Source organism: Stenella coeruleoalba (assembly GCF_951394435.1).
Source record: "Stenella coeruleoalba genome assembly, chromosome: 7".
Lineage (NCBI taxonomy): Eukaryota > Metazoa > Chordata > Mammalia > Artiodactyla > Delphinidae > Stenella > Stenella coeruleoalba.
The window spans coordinates 117830615-117844660 of record NC_137153.1 but is presented as its reverse complement, the minus strand read 5'-3'; positions in this window follow the sequence as shown (position 1 = coordinate 117844660).

Here is a 14046-nt window from a genome sequence, read left to right as displayed (position 1 = left end):
CCATGGGTGGGCAGATTTAAGAAACAAACAGAGATGCTACTTCTAGGAGTGAAGAGTAGATTTAGGACACAATAACTGTAAATTGACTAAAGAGACACAACTGGAACAAAAACAAGTGGAGTAGAAAATATTTTTGAATTCCTTCTCAGAATGCAAGAAAAAATAGAGAAGAATGGGAAAACACGAAAGAGCCGAGACACGAAGGCCAGAATGAGAATGAAGACATTTGCATTTATACATAAACACAGTTGCAAGGTCTGCTGCCTCCTGCTCTAGAGGATGTGCTTGGAGTACACTTTCAGGAAGAAGGGTAATGATGGGGTGACTGAGGGCCTGAGAAGGAAGCGTAAATAGTAAAGGGCTAACTGTGGAGGTCACACAAAACCAATACTGCGTGGAGTAACGGGGGTCTCCTCAGGGGTGGGTAACAAAAGGACACACTCGGCTTACTTGGTGATCTATACGAACCAGATGGAGGTGGTTTGAAGCTAAAGGCCTGTGTTGTTTGGGAAGGAGGGTAAGACCTGTAACCTTTAGACTTGAAGCTAAATTTACCAACCTTCTGACAGTGACAAAGCAATAGAAATCAGTAGAGAGAAAAGTGAAAAGAAAAAGCCAGCTAAAAACTCAGTTCCGGAAAGGGCAAGAAAAGGAGAAGAGAGAAACAGGGAAGGTAGAACACATAGAAAATGGGAAAAAAAAGATGGTAGAAACAAGTGTAAATATATCCATAATATGAATAGCCGTAATAGACTCAACTCACCAGTTAAGAGACCGTCAGGCTGAGCGGGAAAAAGAAGATCCAGACTGAGGTAGTTGAGAAGAGATGTGCTGAAAACATAAAGATCCAGAAAGTTTAAACATAAAAGGATGGTTAAACATAAACACACACACACACACACACACACACGTACACACACATATATACATACATATGAAAACATGTATTTTGATATCAGGCAAATTTGTCTTGTACTTTAAAAGCATCATCAAGAATAGAGAGGGTCAGTACATGATGAAAAAGGTTCAAGTTATCCACAAGTTGTAATAAACCTAAATACCTTTACTTATGTTTATTTTTTTAAATTTTATTTTGATCTGTCTGGTTTTTTTTTTGTTTCTGTTTTTGTGTTTTAAATTTTTTTCTTTTTTTTTTTTTTTTTGCGGTACGCGGGCCTCTCACTGTTGTGGCCTCTCCTGTCGTGGTGCACAGGCTCTGGACGCGCAGGCTCAGCGGCCATGGCTCACGGGCCCAGCCGCTCCGCGGCATGTGGGATCTTCCCGGACCGGGGCACGAACCTGTGTCCCCTGCGTTGGCAGGTGGACTCTCAACCACTGCGCCACCAGGGAAGCCCTGTGTTTAAAATTTTTATTGGAGTATAGTTGATTTACAATGCTGTGTTAGTTTCAGGTGTACAGCAAAGTGAATTAGTTATACATATATCCACTCTTTTTTTTTAAGATTCTTTTCCCATATAGGCCATCACAGAGTAGTCAGTAAAATTCCCCGTGCTATACAGCAGGTTCTTTTTTTTTTTTTTAAAAATAAATTTATTTATTTATTTATTTTCATTTTTGGCTGCGTTGGGTCTTTGTAGCTGTGCACGGGCTTTCTCTAGTTGTGGCGAGTGGGGGCTACTCTTCGTTGTGGTGTGTAGGCTTCTCTTGTTGCGGAGCGTGGGCTCTAGGTGTGCGGGCTTCAGTAGTTGTGGCACACGGGCTCTAGAGCACTGGCTCAGTAGTTGTGGTGCACGGGCTTAGTTGCTCTACGGCATGTGGATCTCCCCGGATCAGGGATCGAACCCGTGTTCCCTGCATTGGCAGGCAGATTCTTAACTACTGCACCACCAGGGAAGTCACTACAGCAGGTTCTTATTATTTATCTATTTTACATAGAGTAGTGTGTATATGTCAATCCCTAAATATATATATTTATATATAGATATGTTAATCTTAATATATATATTGAAATAAACTCAAAATACCTAAGGCAAAACCTAACAGACCACCAAGGAAAAACAGACAAGTTCACTTTCACAGGGATTCAACACATCCCTCTCAATCACTTTACCACAAAAGTAAAATAAAAATAAAATAACTCAGCAAATACATAGACGATCTGATCAGCTCAGATAACAAGATGGATGTAGTTGACATATATAGAATTCTCTATCTAATTACTAGAGAAATTACTTTCTTTACAGGTGGAACGTTTACAACAATCAATCGAAATTAGACCCTAAACATTTCAAAAAAATTTAAGATACTGTTCTTCTAAAAAACTCTCTCGCCACGGGGGACTTCCCTGGTGGTCCAGTGGGTAAGACTCCACATCCCCAATGGAGGGGGCCTGGGTTCGATCCCTGGTTGGGGAACTAGATCCCACATGCATGCCACAACTAAGAGTCCACATGCTGCAACTAAGAAGTCCACAAGCCGCAATGAAGATCCCACATGCCTCAACGAGGACCTAGCGCAGCCTAAATAAATAAATAAATAAATAAATAATTCTCTCACCACAATTCATATGTGTTAATAACAAAAAGATATCTTATAAAATCTGCCTATATTGGAAAATTGACTAAAAGACTTCCAAGTAACTCATGGATAAAAGAACCAGTCGTAATGAAAATATAAAAATACATAGAACTGAAAAAAAGCGAAAAATAATGCCTATCAAAATGTGTGGGACGGGGCTTCCCTGGTGGCGCAGTGGTTGAGAGTCCGCCTGCCGATGCAGGGGATGTGGGTTCGTGCCCCGGTCCGGGAAGATCCCACATGCCGCGGAGCGGCTGGGCCCGTGAGCCATGACCGCTGAGCCTGCGCGTCCGGAGCCTGTGCTCCGCAACGGGAGAGACCATAGCAGTGAGAGGCCTGCGTACCGCAAAAAAAAAAAAAAAAAAAAAAATGTGTGGGACGCACAAAAATGATCCCTCAAGGAAACTTTAAAGTTTAAATGTTTATATGACAAAGAAAGGCTGAAAAGTAAAAAAGTGCCCCCACTTAAAAGCTAAGCAAAGAGAAACAGACTAATCCTAACCAAAGTAGAAGGAAGAAGATATTAATGATAGAGTGGAGATTAAAAGAAAATAATATTATAGAGAAGATTAACCAGGAAGGGAGAGAGACACAGGCACAACATTATGGCTGTAAAGACGGGTATAACTACAAAGAACAGAGAATAAAAAGATAGTACGAGAATACGACCAATAACTTTATGTCAATAAATTTGAAAATGTAGATGGAATGGTCCAAAACTTGGAAAAAATATAACCTACCGAAATGGACCCAAGAAGTAGAACACTTGAATATAACTATTAAAGAGAATTAAATATTCTTTTAAGTATCATGTTAAAGAATAAAAGAGTGAAAGAAAACACCAGGAGTCAGTGATCTACAGGTGAGTTCTATCGAACATCTAAGGAACAGATCCTTCTAATATCACACACAGTTTCCAAGGGAAGAGATGATGGAGAGTCACACTACGTGGCTGATATAACCCGGAACACTAAACCAGACAAGAACAGTACAAGAAAGGAAAATTATGGACACATGCCACTCATGAACATAAGGGTAAAACTACTAACTAACACATTAGCAAGCTGAATAGAATAGTATATAAAAAAGTATAATATACATGATGGAATTAGCTCTATCCCACGATTGCAAGAGATGGTTTAATATTAGAAAAATCAATGTCATTTAACACATTAACTGATTAAAGGAGGAAAAACTACAGGATTATCTTAATAGATGCTGAAGAAGTATTTTAAAAAGTTCAACATAAATTTGTGATAGACGCTTCTCAGTAATTCAGAAATAGAAGGGAACGTCCTTGGCCTGATAAATGGGGAAAGATTAGCAGCATTCCCTCTGAGATTAGAACTAAGAAATGTTATGTTTCCCACTATTGCTCTTGTTTAACACTGAGTACTGGAAATCCTCCCCTAACTGTAAGACTATAAGAAATAAATTAAAAAACACAAGGATTGGGAAAGAGAAAACAAAACACATTATTTCAGATATGCTCAACGACATAGAAAACCAAAAAGGAGAGTTTAGCAAGATACCTAGAGATAAGAACAGTACACGAAAGTTAACTACATTTCTAGATACCAGGACCAAGCAAATGGAAAATGTACTTTAAAAAAGGGGGTGGGGCCAGTCTGAAGAGTGTGAAAATTTTAAGTATCTAAGAATAAGTCTAAAATTTCATTAGTCTAATATTTCATTAGTGGTAAGAATTAGGCAGAAAATTATACTAGTTCATGGAAAGAAGTTAAACAAGACTAAAACAAAAGGACAGATAACCCATGCTTACGGACAGGAGGGTCAGATAGCATAAAAATGACAGTTCTCGGGCTTCCCTGGTGGCACAGTGGTTGAGAGTCCGCCTGCCGATGCAGGGGACGCGGGTTCGTGCACCGGTCCGGGAGGATCCCACATGCCGCGGAGCGGCTGGGCCCGTGAGCCATGGCCGCTGAGCCTGTGCATCCGGAGCCTGTGCTCCACAACGGGAGAGGTCACAACAGTGAGAGGCCTGCGTGCCGCAAAAAAAACAAAAAACAAACAAACAAAAAAACCCAAAACTCCCTACAAACAAAAGTCCAGGACCAGATGGCTTCACAGGCGAATTTGCCAAACATACAAAGAAGAACTTATACCAATCCTTCTCAAACTCTTCCAAAAGATTAAAGAGGAGGGAACACTCCCAGAGACATTCTTGAAGGCATCAGCACCCTGATACTAAAACCAGACAAAGACACCACCAAAAAGAAAATGACAGACCAATAACTTTAATGAATATAGATGTAAAAATTCTCAACAAATACTAGCAAACCGAATCCAACAACACATTAAAAAGATCATACACACCACGACCAAGTGGGATTCATCCCAAGTTCACAAGGATGGTTCAACATACGCTAATTGATCAATGGGATACACCACATCAACAAAAGATAAAAATCACGTGATCATCTCAATAGATGCAGAAAAAGCATTTGATAAAATTCAACATCCATTCATGATAAAAACTCTTACCAAAGTGGGTATAGAGGGAACATATCTCGACATAATAAAAGCTATTTATGACAAACCTACAGCCAATGTAATACTCAATGGTGAAAAGCTGAACGCCTTCTTGCTAAAACCTGGAACAAGACAAGGATGCCCACTCTCACCACTTCTGTTCAGCATAGTATTGGAAGTCCTAGCTACAGCAAATCAGACTAGAAAAAGAAATAAACGTTTTCTAAACTGGAAAGGAAGAGGTAAAGTTGTCATTATGTGCAGATGACGTGATACTATATATAGAAAACCGTAAAGACTACACAAAAACTACTAGAACTGATAAACAAATTCAGCAAGGTAGCAGGATACAAAATTAACATACAGAAATCGGTTGAGTTTCTTTACACTAACGATGAAATATCAGAAAGGGAATGTAAAAAAACCAATCTCTTTTAAAGTCACAGCCAAAAAATTAAATACTTAGGAATAAACCTAACCAAGGAGGTTAAAGACATATGCTGAGGACTAGAAATCATTAATAAAGGAAATTGAAGAGACTTGATCTGCTTACCCACCTGAGATGTCCAAGAGTTATGTCCAAGGGTGGAGACTCTGGGGCAGCCGATTCTCAAAGCAACCCCGTTCCCCCCATTTTAGGGATGCAAAAACTGAGGATCTGAGCCGTCAAGAGACTTGCCCAAAGTCGCGCAGACACTGGTGGGAAGTCAGTGCTGCAGCCCATACCTGCTGACCCAAAGCCGGTGTTTAGGTTCATCTGCAGGAGCAAACACGACTGAACTAATAGCCCAGCGCCTCTGGCAGTAGCATGTCTTCCACAAGCAGGATACACACAAACCAGTTTCCGGGGGGGATCCTTCCCTCCTTCTCATGCACAGTGAGGACGGTAGAGTTAGGTGCCCAGACCTTCCGAAACCTGAGACTAAAGTCTCAGAGGCTCAGGCCATGCCCGAGATGGACGCCATTGGCTTTTCCAGCTGAGGGTCCTGGAGGTCAGGGTTGATGGTTCTCAACTTTGCCTGTAAGTGGAATCACCTGGGGAGCTTGAAAAAAAATGTCCTGTCTGGAGACCACACCCCAGACCAATTACATCCAACCCTCTGCAGGTGGGACCTGGGCTTCCTTATTTTTCTAATAATTGGAAAGCCCGTGCTCCGCCCTGTTCTTCACGTTCCAGGAGAAGCCAGCTCCCTCCAGGGACTTCTAATTTTGTTCACCAGTGTGACCTCGCTCTCAGCGTGGCAGGCGGCTGACCTGCCCAGGTGAGGGCCCTTCAACACACTTTAGACTCCTTAACAAGGGAAGGGCACGTGACGGGGTGGGCAATTCACAAGGAACAAATACAAACGGTTAACAAGCTTAAGAGAAAAGGTTTAGTCTTTGTATGAGTTTGCCAGGGCCGCCATCACAAGATGCCACAGACCGGGTGCCTTAAAGAACGGAATTTTTGCTTTCTCACCATTCTGGAGGTTGGAAGTGTAAGATCAAGGTGTCAGCAGGTTTGGTTTCTCCTGAGGCCTCGCTCCTCGGCCTGCACGTGGCCTTTGGGTGTGTGCGTGCCTCGCTTATAAGGACACCAGTCACATTGGACGAGGGCCCGCCCTAAATACCTCATTTGAACTTAATCACATGTTAAAAGGTCTTATTTCCAAATACAGTCACATTCTGAGGTCCTGGGAGTTAGGGTTTCAACACGTGAATTTGGGGTAGGGGACACAATTCAGCCTATAGCAGTTTCCTTAGCACAGTGATTGTGAGAGGCAAAAAGAAAACAAGGGAGTATAAACTCTTACAATCAGATTGACGTGGTTATAAAGGTAGAGAACTCTTTGTGTGATCACTTTCTTACCCTACTAGAGAAAGAGTAAGTTGGTGAAACTTTTCTGGTGATCTGTTTGGTAATATCAAAAACCTTTTAAAAAGTTATACACACATACACACACACACACACACACACACACACTGCTGGGTCTAGCAATTCCACTGCCAGAAATTCAACACAAAATAAGGCAGCTGTCCTGTTCGGAGAGGTACAGAGAAGGGTTATACCTGCATTACCCATATTTGCAGAAAATCTGGGGTCCACTTCAATACCCACTAGGAATAGTTATGATGAAAAAACAGATACCAAGTGTGGGCGAGGATGGAGAGAAACAAGAACCCTCATACGCTGCTGGAGGGAATGTAAAATGGCACAGCTACTGTGGAAAACACTTTGGTAGTTCCTCCAAAAATCACACATGGAATTACCAATGACCCAGCAGTTCCACTCTGAGGCATGTGCCAAAAAGAACTGAAGACAGGTTCTCAGCAAATAACCTGTACACAAATGTTCACTGCAGCATTGTTCACCACAGCCAGGAGAGGCAGACAACACAGGTGTCCATCAAGGGAGGAATGGAGAGCCGAATTGTGGTCCATCCACACGATGGGACATTATTCAGTCATAAAAAGGAACAAAGTACGGATACCTGCTACAACATGAATGAACCTTGAAGACATTACACTAATTGAAAGAAGCCAGACACAGGAAGTCACATAGTCTATGATTCCATTCACATGAAATGTCCAGAATAAGCAACTCCATAGAGACAGAGAGCAGACTGATGGCTTCTAGGAGTTGGGGGGAGGGAGGACGGGGGCCAATTGCTTGATGGGTCCTGGATTTCCTTGCGGATGATGAAAATATTTTGGAATTAGACAGAGGTGGTGGTTGCACAACCTTGCAAATGTGCTAAGTGCCACTGAATTGTACACTTTATTTTTTTGGCTGCTCCGGGTCTTAGTTGCAGCACACAGGATCTTCGTTGAGGCATGCGGGATCTCTCGTTGTGGTGTGCGGGCTTCCCTCTAATTGTGGCACACGGGTTTTCTCTTCTCTTCTCTAGTTGTGGCGTGCAGGTTCCAGAGCGCGTGGGCTCTGGGGTTTGCAGCACACGAACTCTGGTTGAGGGGCGCGAGCTCAGGAGTTGTGGCACGTGGGCTTAGTTGCCCAGCGGCAGGTGGGATCTTAGTTCCCCGACCAGGGATAGAACCCGCATCCCCTGCATTGCAAGGCGGATTCTCTACCACTGGACCACCAGGGAAGTCCCCTGTACACTTTAAATTGGTTAATTTTATGTTATGTGAATTGCACTGCAATTAAAGACAAACAAACAAACTGGTAGCAATCTGAATATCAAATAAGAGTCTCTTCCACACAAGGAATCACTTGAGGCTGCTATCAGTCAAGATGGAGATGTTGAATTATTGGTGCAGGAAGATGTTCACAATATGTTAATAAATGATAAAAGCAGGTTACGAAACTATGGCGTATAATGGCTTTTTTGTCAAAATACGTCTCTGTTTTTATGAACGCGAAGAAAAACGTCTGCAAGGAATAAGCAAAACATGTTTGCTTTTGGTTTTCCTGTATTTGTCATGAAATAATGAAAATGTCTTCTTATGTAACCAAAAAGCATGATAACCAGATACTTCCTTAAAGAAATTAATCCTGTTCTCTGCGAGACTCTCAGGGGACTCATCACACATCTGTTGGCCCCGGGCTCAGGACTAGAATTCCTCTCTTGCCAGGGAGGAGGCGGGGAGGCTGCCCAGGTCACGTGTGGAGGGGCAGGTCTGCATCTTCCCCCAGGACCCCCTCTCCCTGAGCTAAGCCCCTCCTACGACCTTGCTGGTCCCTGTCCCTCTACAAAACTTTCTTGAAGGATTTAAGCTGAGGAATCAGGACTTCAAGACACACTTGCCCTGACTTGTCCCCCAGCAATAGAAGCAGCACCGGATGGGGATGAGGCCAAGCTGGCCGCGGGGGCTCAGATTGCATCTCTGACCCCAGCTGGGTGTCCCTCCTTGAGGCCCAGCCCAGGCTTCGGGTCAGGGTGGGGTTTCCCAGGGCTTGGCCGTTGCTGCCACATCTCACGGCTGGGCTGTTGGTGAGAGGAGCTTTCCCAGGGTCCCAGCAAGCCCCCCACTCCTGCCGGAAGCCCTTCCTTTTCCCACCAGCAAGCTGAGTCCTGGGCCAGACTATTGAAAACCGTAACTGGGGGCCTGGAGCTGCGCTGTGGCCAGAGGAGCAGCTGTGGCTCTAATTACCAGATCAAGAGAAGGTCTTAGAAATTCTCCCAGGGAAACAGCATGTCCTGGGCTGGGCCTCATGATGACTTCATGAATTTGTGTCTCTCTGTGTGTGTGTGTGTGTGTGTGTGTACGAATGTATACATGTTATGGTTGCCAGATAAAAGACAGACATCTGGTTAAACGTGAATGTCAGATAAATGAACAGTTTTTTAGTATAAGCAAAGATTGCATCCTGTATTATTTTTATTTTCTCAATCTGGCAAGCCTGATACCTGTAAACATGGGCTTGCAGAGAAGTAGCAAGTGTCTACACTGTGCAAGAACACACACGTGTGTGTATAAACGTAGGCAAGGCCAGGTGTGTGCATAGACGCCGAGGTGCGTGCACACCAGAACGCAGGTGTGTGTGAGCGGTGCATGGCTGTGAAACCTTTGGTATGTTAAGTGAGTGTATAAAAGTATCTGTGTACAAAGATGATCATGTACGTGTTTCCACGTTTGCATCTACGTGTGTGTACACCAAAGCACGTGAAGTGTCGGATGTGGAAGTGTTCACGTACATGCACGTTACAGGACGTTAAAGCTGGAAGGAAGCTTGGAGATCTCGCGCACGTAATTGTAAACGTGAGAACACCGAGGCCGGCCAGCCAGACCACCTGTGTGTGTGCACGCACGCGAGTGTGCCTGAGCTCTGGGGGTGGTGGCAAGCACGGGAGGGCTCTCTGACTGTCACCTCGTGCCAGGCACTGCGGCCCACAATCACCACAGCAGCCGCCTTCTTCTGAGGCCCATTTCCCAAGGGGAAGTTCAGGTGCAGCGTGGCCAGAGCCCCAGCCTCGCCCTGTCTGGCAGACACGTGTGCCTGCACGTGGGTTACGTAAACGCTGGGGCCCGGAGCTGCAGCCAGATGTTCTGTCTCCTCCTGGAGCCAGATGGCGGCTGATCTGGGAGTTTCTGCATTTTTCTAGCTCCTGCCGTCCCCTTCTCCTGCCCTTTCTGGACTTTTCCCCAGGCAGGGCAGGGGCTGGGGACACAGGGACCTTGAAGTGGACCAATTGCCTCATCTGGGAAGTGGCTTCCCCCAGGCAGGGGCTCGGTGATGGTGTCTTGGTAGATGCCCATGCCCCCAGGGCAGATCTTAGCTCAGTGGTCTCCCTACGTCGCCCCAGAGCAGACCTGCCCCCAACTCACCTGGCCTGTGTCCCATTCTCCCCTGAGCTTTTCCCTCTTCCAGATGACAGGCGATAGCCAGCTGACCTAATAAACCCACGTATTAGTTTCCCAGGGCTGTCACCATGAGGGACCACAGACTGGGTGGCTTTAACAACAGACACGTCTTTCCTCACTGTTCTGGAAGCTGGAAGTCCGAGATCGAGGCCTCTCTCCTTGGCTCGCAGAGGGCCGTCCTCTCCCTGTGTCTTCACACGGTCTTCCCTCTGTGTGTCTGTGTCCAGCTTTGCTTCTTATAAGGACACCTGTGCTGTTGGATGAGGGCCCATCCTAATGAGCTCAGTTTAACTTCATTGCCTCTTTAAAGGTCCTATCTTCAAATACAGTCACATTCTGAGGTCCTGGCGGTTGAGATTTCGATATACGAATGTTCTGGTGGGGGTGAGGGCACAAGGCAGCCAGTTAGCACCCACGGTAGTGTGTTCTGGGGAGCGGGCTTCTCCCAGCTGCACCAGCGCCAGGCAATGGCTGTTGGGGGTCTTCAGAACCCCAATTTCCTGCTTTTTATTTTGACAACTGAGAACTTTACTGGGGGCCAAACAGACACACTACAAAGATGCAGAGGTGACCTCCTCAGCCCTGAGCCCCAGCTCTGTGGGAAGGACGGTTTGGACAGCATGGAGGGGAAACATGACAGCTCAGGGTGGGAGGGGTCGGTTCACACCCCCTTTGCCCACCCTCCCTGAAGCCAGGGAGCGCGGGGTTGAGGGGGGGTGTTCAGGGCAGGCTCCACAGTGCCTGGGGCACTTGGTATGGCCCGGACACACTTCCTGGGCCTCAGTGTCTCCATGTGTGAAAAGAGGCCGCTGGGCCCACCATGACCTGGGTAGGTGCCCATCTCCAGGTTCCAGTCCCCACTGACCCCTGCCCATCCAAGCCCCGAAGCATCCTGTCCTGTCCCAAGTGCCCAGCGGGGACTCATGGTCCTTTGGGGGTATGTGTGGCCTGAGCAGCTCTGCCTTCTGCCCTCTCAACCCTTCTGTGAGACGGGCCCAGGGCTGGGTGCTCTGGGTGCTCTAGTTTTAATCCTCACACCTGCGCAAGGTAAGCATCATCCCCATTTTATAGAGGGGGAAACTGAGGCTCAGAAGGGTTCAGCGACTTGTCAGTGCCGGAATTTGAACCCGGGGATCTGACTCCCATGTGTGTGCTCCTCCCTCGAGACCACCCTGCTCAAACCGCCACCCCAGCCTGTCCCTGAGCCCCCTCGGCCCTCCAACCACGTGATCTCGACAGAGGAAACGCAGGGAGGCTTCTGTGTTTTGGGAAGTGATCGCACTGGCCATGGCAGCTGGGGGTGGTGCCAGGAGGCAGGAGAGCACTGGGCAAGTTCAGGACCAACTCCAGGCTCCAGGAGGAGCAGGTGGGTTGGAGCAAGGAAGTGGGGGAGGACACCTCACGTTGAGGGAGAGCTTTGGGGGCTACTCAGGGGCTCGGGGGGGGCCTTGTTCCCACCATACCCAACATCCGGGTCAGGCGGGACCCACGGAGTCCGGCCGAGGTGGACCTCAGACAACACAGGCTGCCGTCCAGCACAGTGGGATTTGACTCTGTTAAAAAAAGAAAAAAGCTGGGCTTCCCTGGTGGCGCAGTGGTTGAGAGTCCGCCTGCCGATGCAGGGGACACGGGTTCGTGCCCCGGTCCGGGAAGATCCCACATGCCGCGGAGCGGCTGGGCCCGTGAGCCATGGCCGCTGAGCCTGCGTGTCCGGAGCCTGTGCTCCGCAACGGGAGAGGCCACGGCAATGAGAGGCCCGCGTACCGCAAAAAAAAAAGAAAAAAAATGGAAAAAAGCCAACCCATCCCTGTGCTGCCGCTTCACCAGTCCAGCCTCCCTTCAACGTTGGTGCGTGCCCTGCGCTTCTGTTTTCCAGAGGGTTCTCTGCTCTGAGGCCACTGCAGCCTGGGTTCCAATCCTGACTCTGCCACGTCCTACCTGAGTGACCTTGGAGAAATGACTTTTGCTCCCTGAGCCTCAGTCTCCCCACCTGTAAAATAGGGGTAAGGTCGTCATAAGGATTCAGCGAGATGAGGCAGGTGGAGGATTTAGGAAGTCGTGACCCCCCGCACCCCACCCCCAACCCAAGTCATGAGTCGGACGTCAGTTCCATGGAGAGGCTGGTCTCTGAGAGGTCAGGAATGATAGACAGAAATCGAGGGGTAAAAAAAGAGATGATACGGATTCTATACAAACCCCTCCAGAAAAACAGAAGAGGGCAGCTTCACCCTGACAACCGAAGCGGACACAGACAGATCGAGGAAACAACACAAACACCCGCCATGGATAGAGAGGCAAAGATCCTTAACAAAACCTTTATCCAACGCAAAGCAGTGATATTTAGAAAAGGCAGCGCATCTTGACCACTTGGGGTTTACCCCAGGTACGCAGAATAGGTTTACCATTGAGAACCAAATATTATAATTGACCGTAAAAAAGGGGGAGTGGCTGCTGGCTTCGATCACCAAAGCGCATTAACCATGTCTGAGGGAGCACTCACTCCGCGTCTCCGGTTCCATCACTGGGGCCCTCTCGGCTGTCACCCCACCTCCCGCCGCCTGCCCGCCTCCGCCCAGGGTCTCTCCAGGAACGGGTGTGACGGCGAGTTCCCCCCTCCCTCCCCGGCTCTGCTCTTGAGGGCTCCCCCAGGGGGTCCGTCCAGGATGGCAGGGTGGACCCTGCGCCAGGTGCCCAGGTAGGGAGTATCCCTGAGTCATACATGACCCGACAGGGACCACTGTCATCCCTGTCTGACAGATTAGGACACCAGGCTTGGAGAGGGCATGTGACTGCTGTGTCAGTGCTGGCGCTGAGCCCAGGGCTCCAGCACCTGGTGTTGCTGACACCTCACAGGACAGGATGCCCACCGCCTCTCCAGGGAGACTTTTCTCCTAATCGGTTGTTAGGCACTTGGATTCCACTGCCCACCCTGAGCTTAGGGGGTCTGCTGAGAGCCCTCCATTCTTCAGAAACCCCCTCCTCATCTTAAAGACTCCAGAGACCACCATCCACCCCTGCAGAGACAGAGGCCCTGGGGACCCGCTGGGGATGTGGGCCTTGGAGGGCAGCAGCCCGTCCCCAGCCCAAAGCTGGAGCCGGATTCGCCCTGGATGACGGGTTCCCGGATTCCCGAGGGTCACCCCTCCTGCTCAGCGTCTCATGGACGCGCTGCCCGGGAGCATCTATGGGAACGGGCAGAATGTATTTTGAAGACTCTGCAACCAGCCCGTGTTCAAGGTTGGAGGTTGGGGGGTCTTCATTGTGGTGGCCCAGCCGGGTCTGGCATCCCCGAGCTCCTTTAGGGAAAAGACAAGGTGCAGATCTCCTGCACCCCCAGCAGGGCTGGACGCGAAGGAGGCTCCAGAGAGGAGCCTTGGGAGGGCGAGCAGGGGCGGCTTGGGTCCTACCTGCAGGGCCATCGGTCTTGGGGGACCATGATCCCTGAGGGTGTGGGATCTGCAGCGGGAGGGGAAGGTATTCAGGCCTGAGGGCTGGGCCTGCAGAGGGCTCTGGGCCCAGGAGATCCGATGCCCTTCATCGTCAGCAGCAGCTGGACCTTCGGATGGGACTGCGCTATACCCCTGTCCTGTCCCAGTGGGGCGGCTGGGAGAGGAAGTTGTCTTTCCCCCCAAAGGATCCTGCGTGTTATGGGTTGAATTGTGTCCCCGCAAAAGATGTTGGAGTCCTCACTCCCAGTATCTACGGACGTGA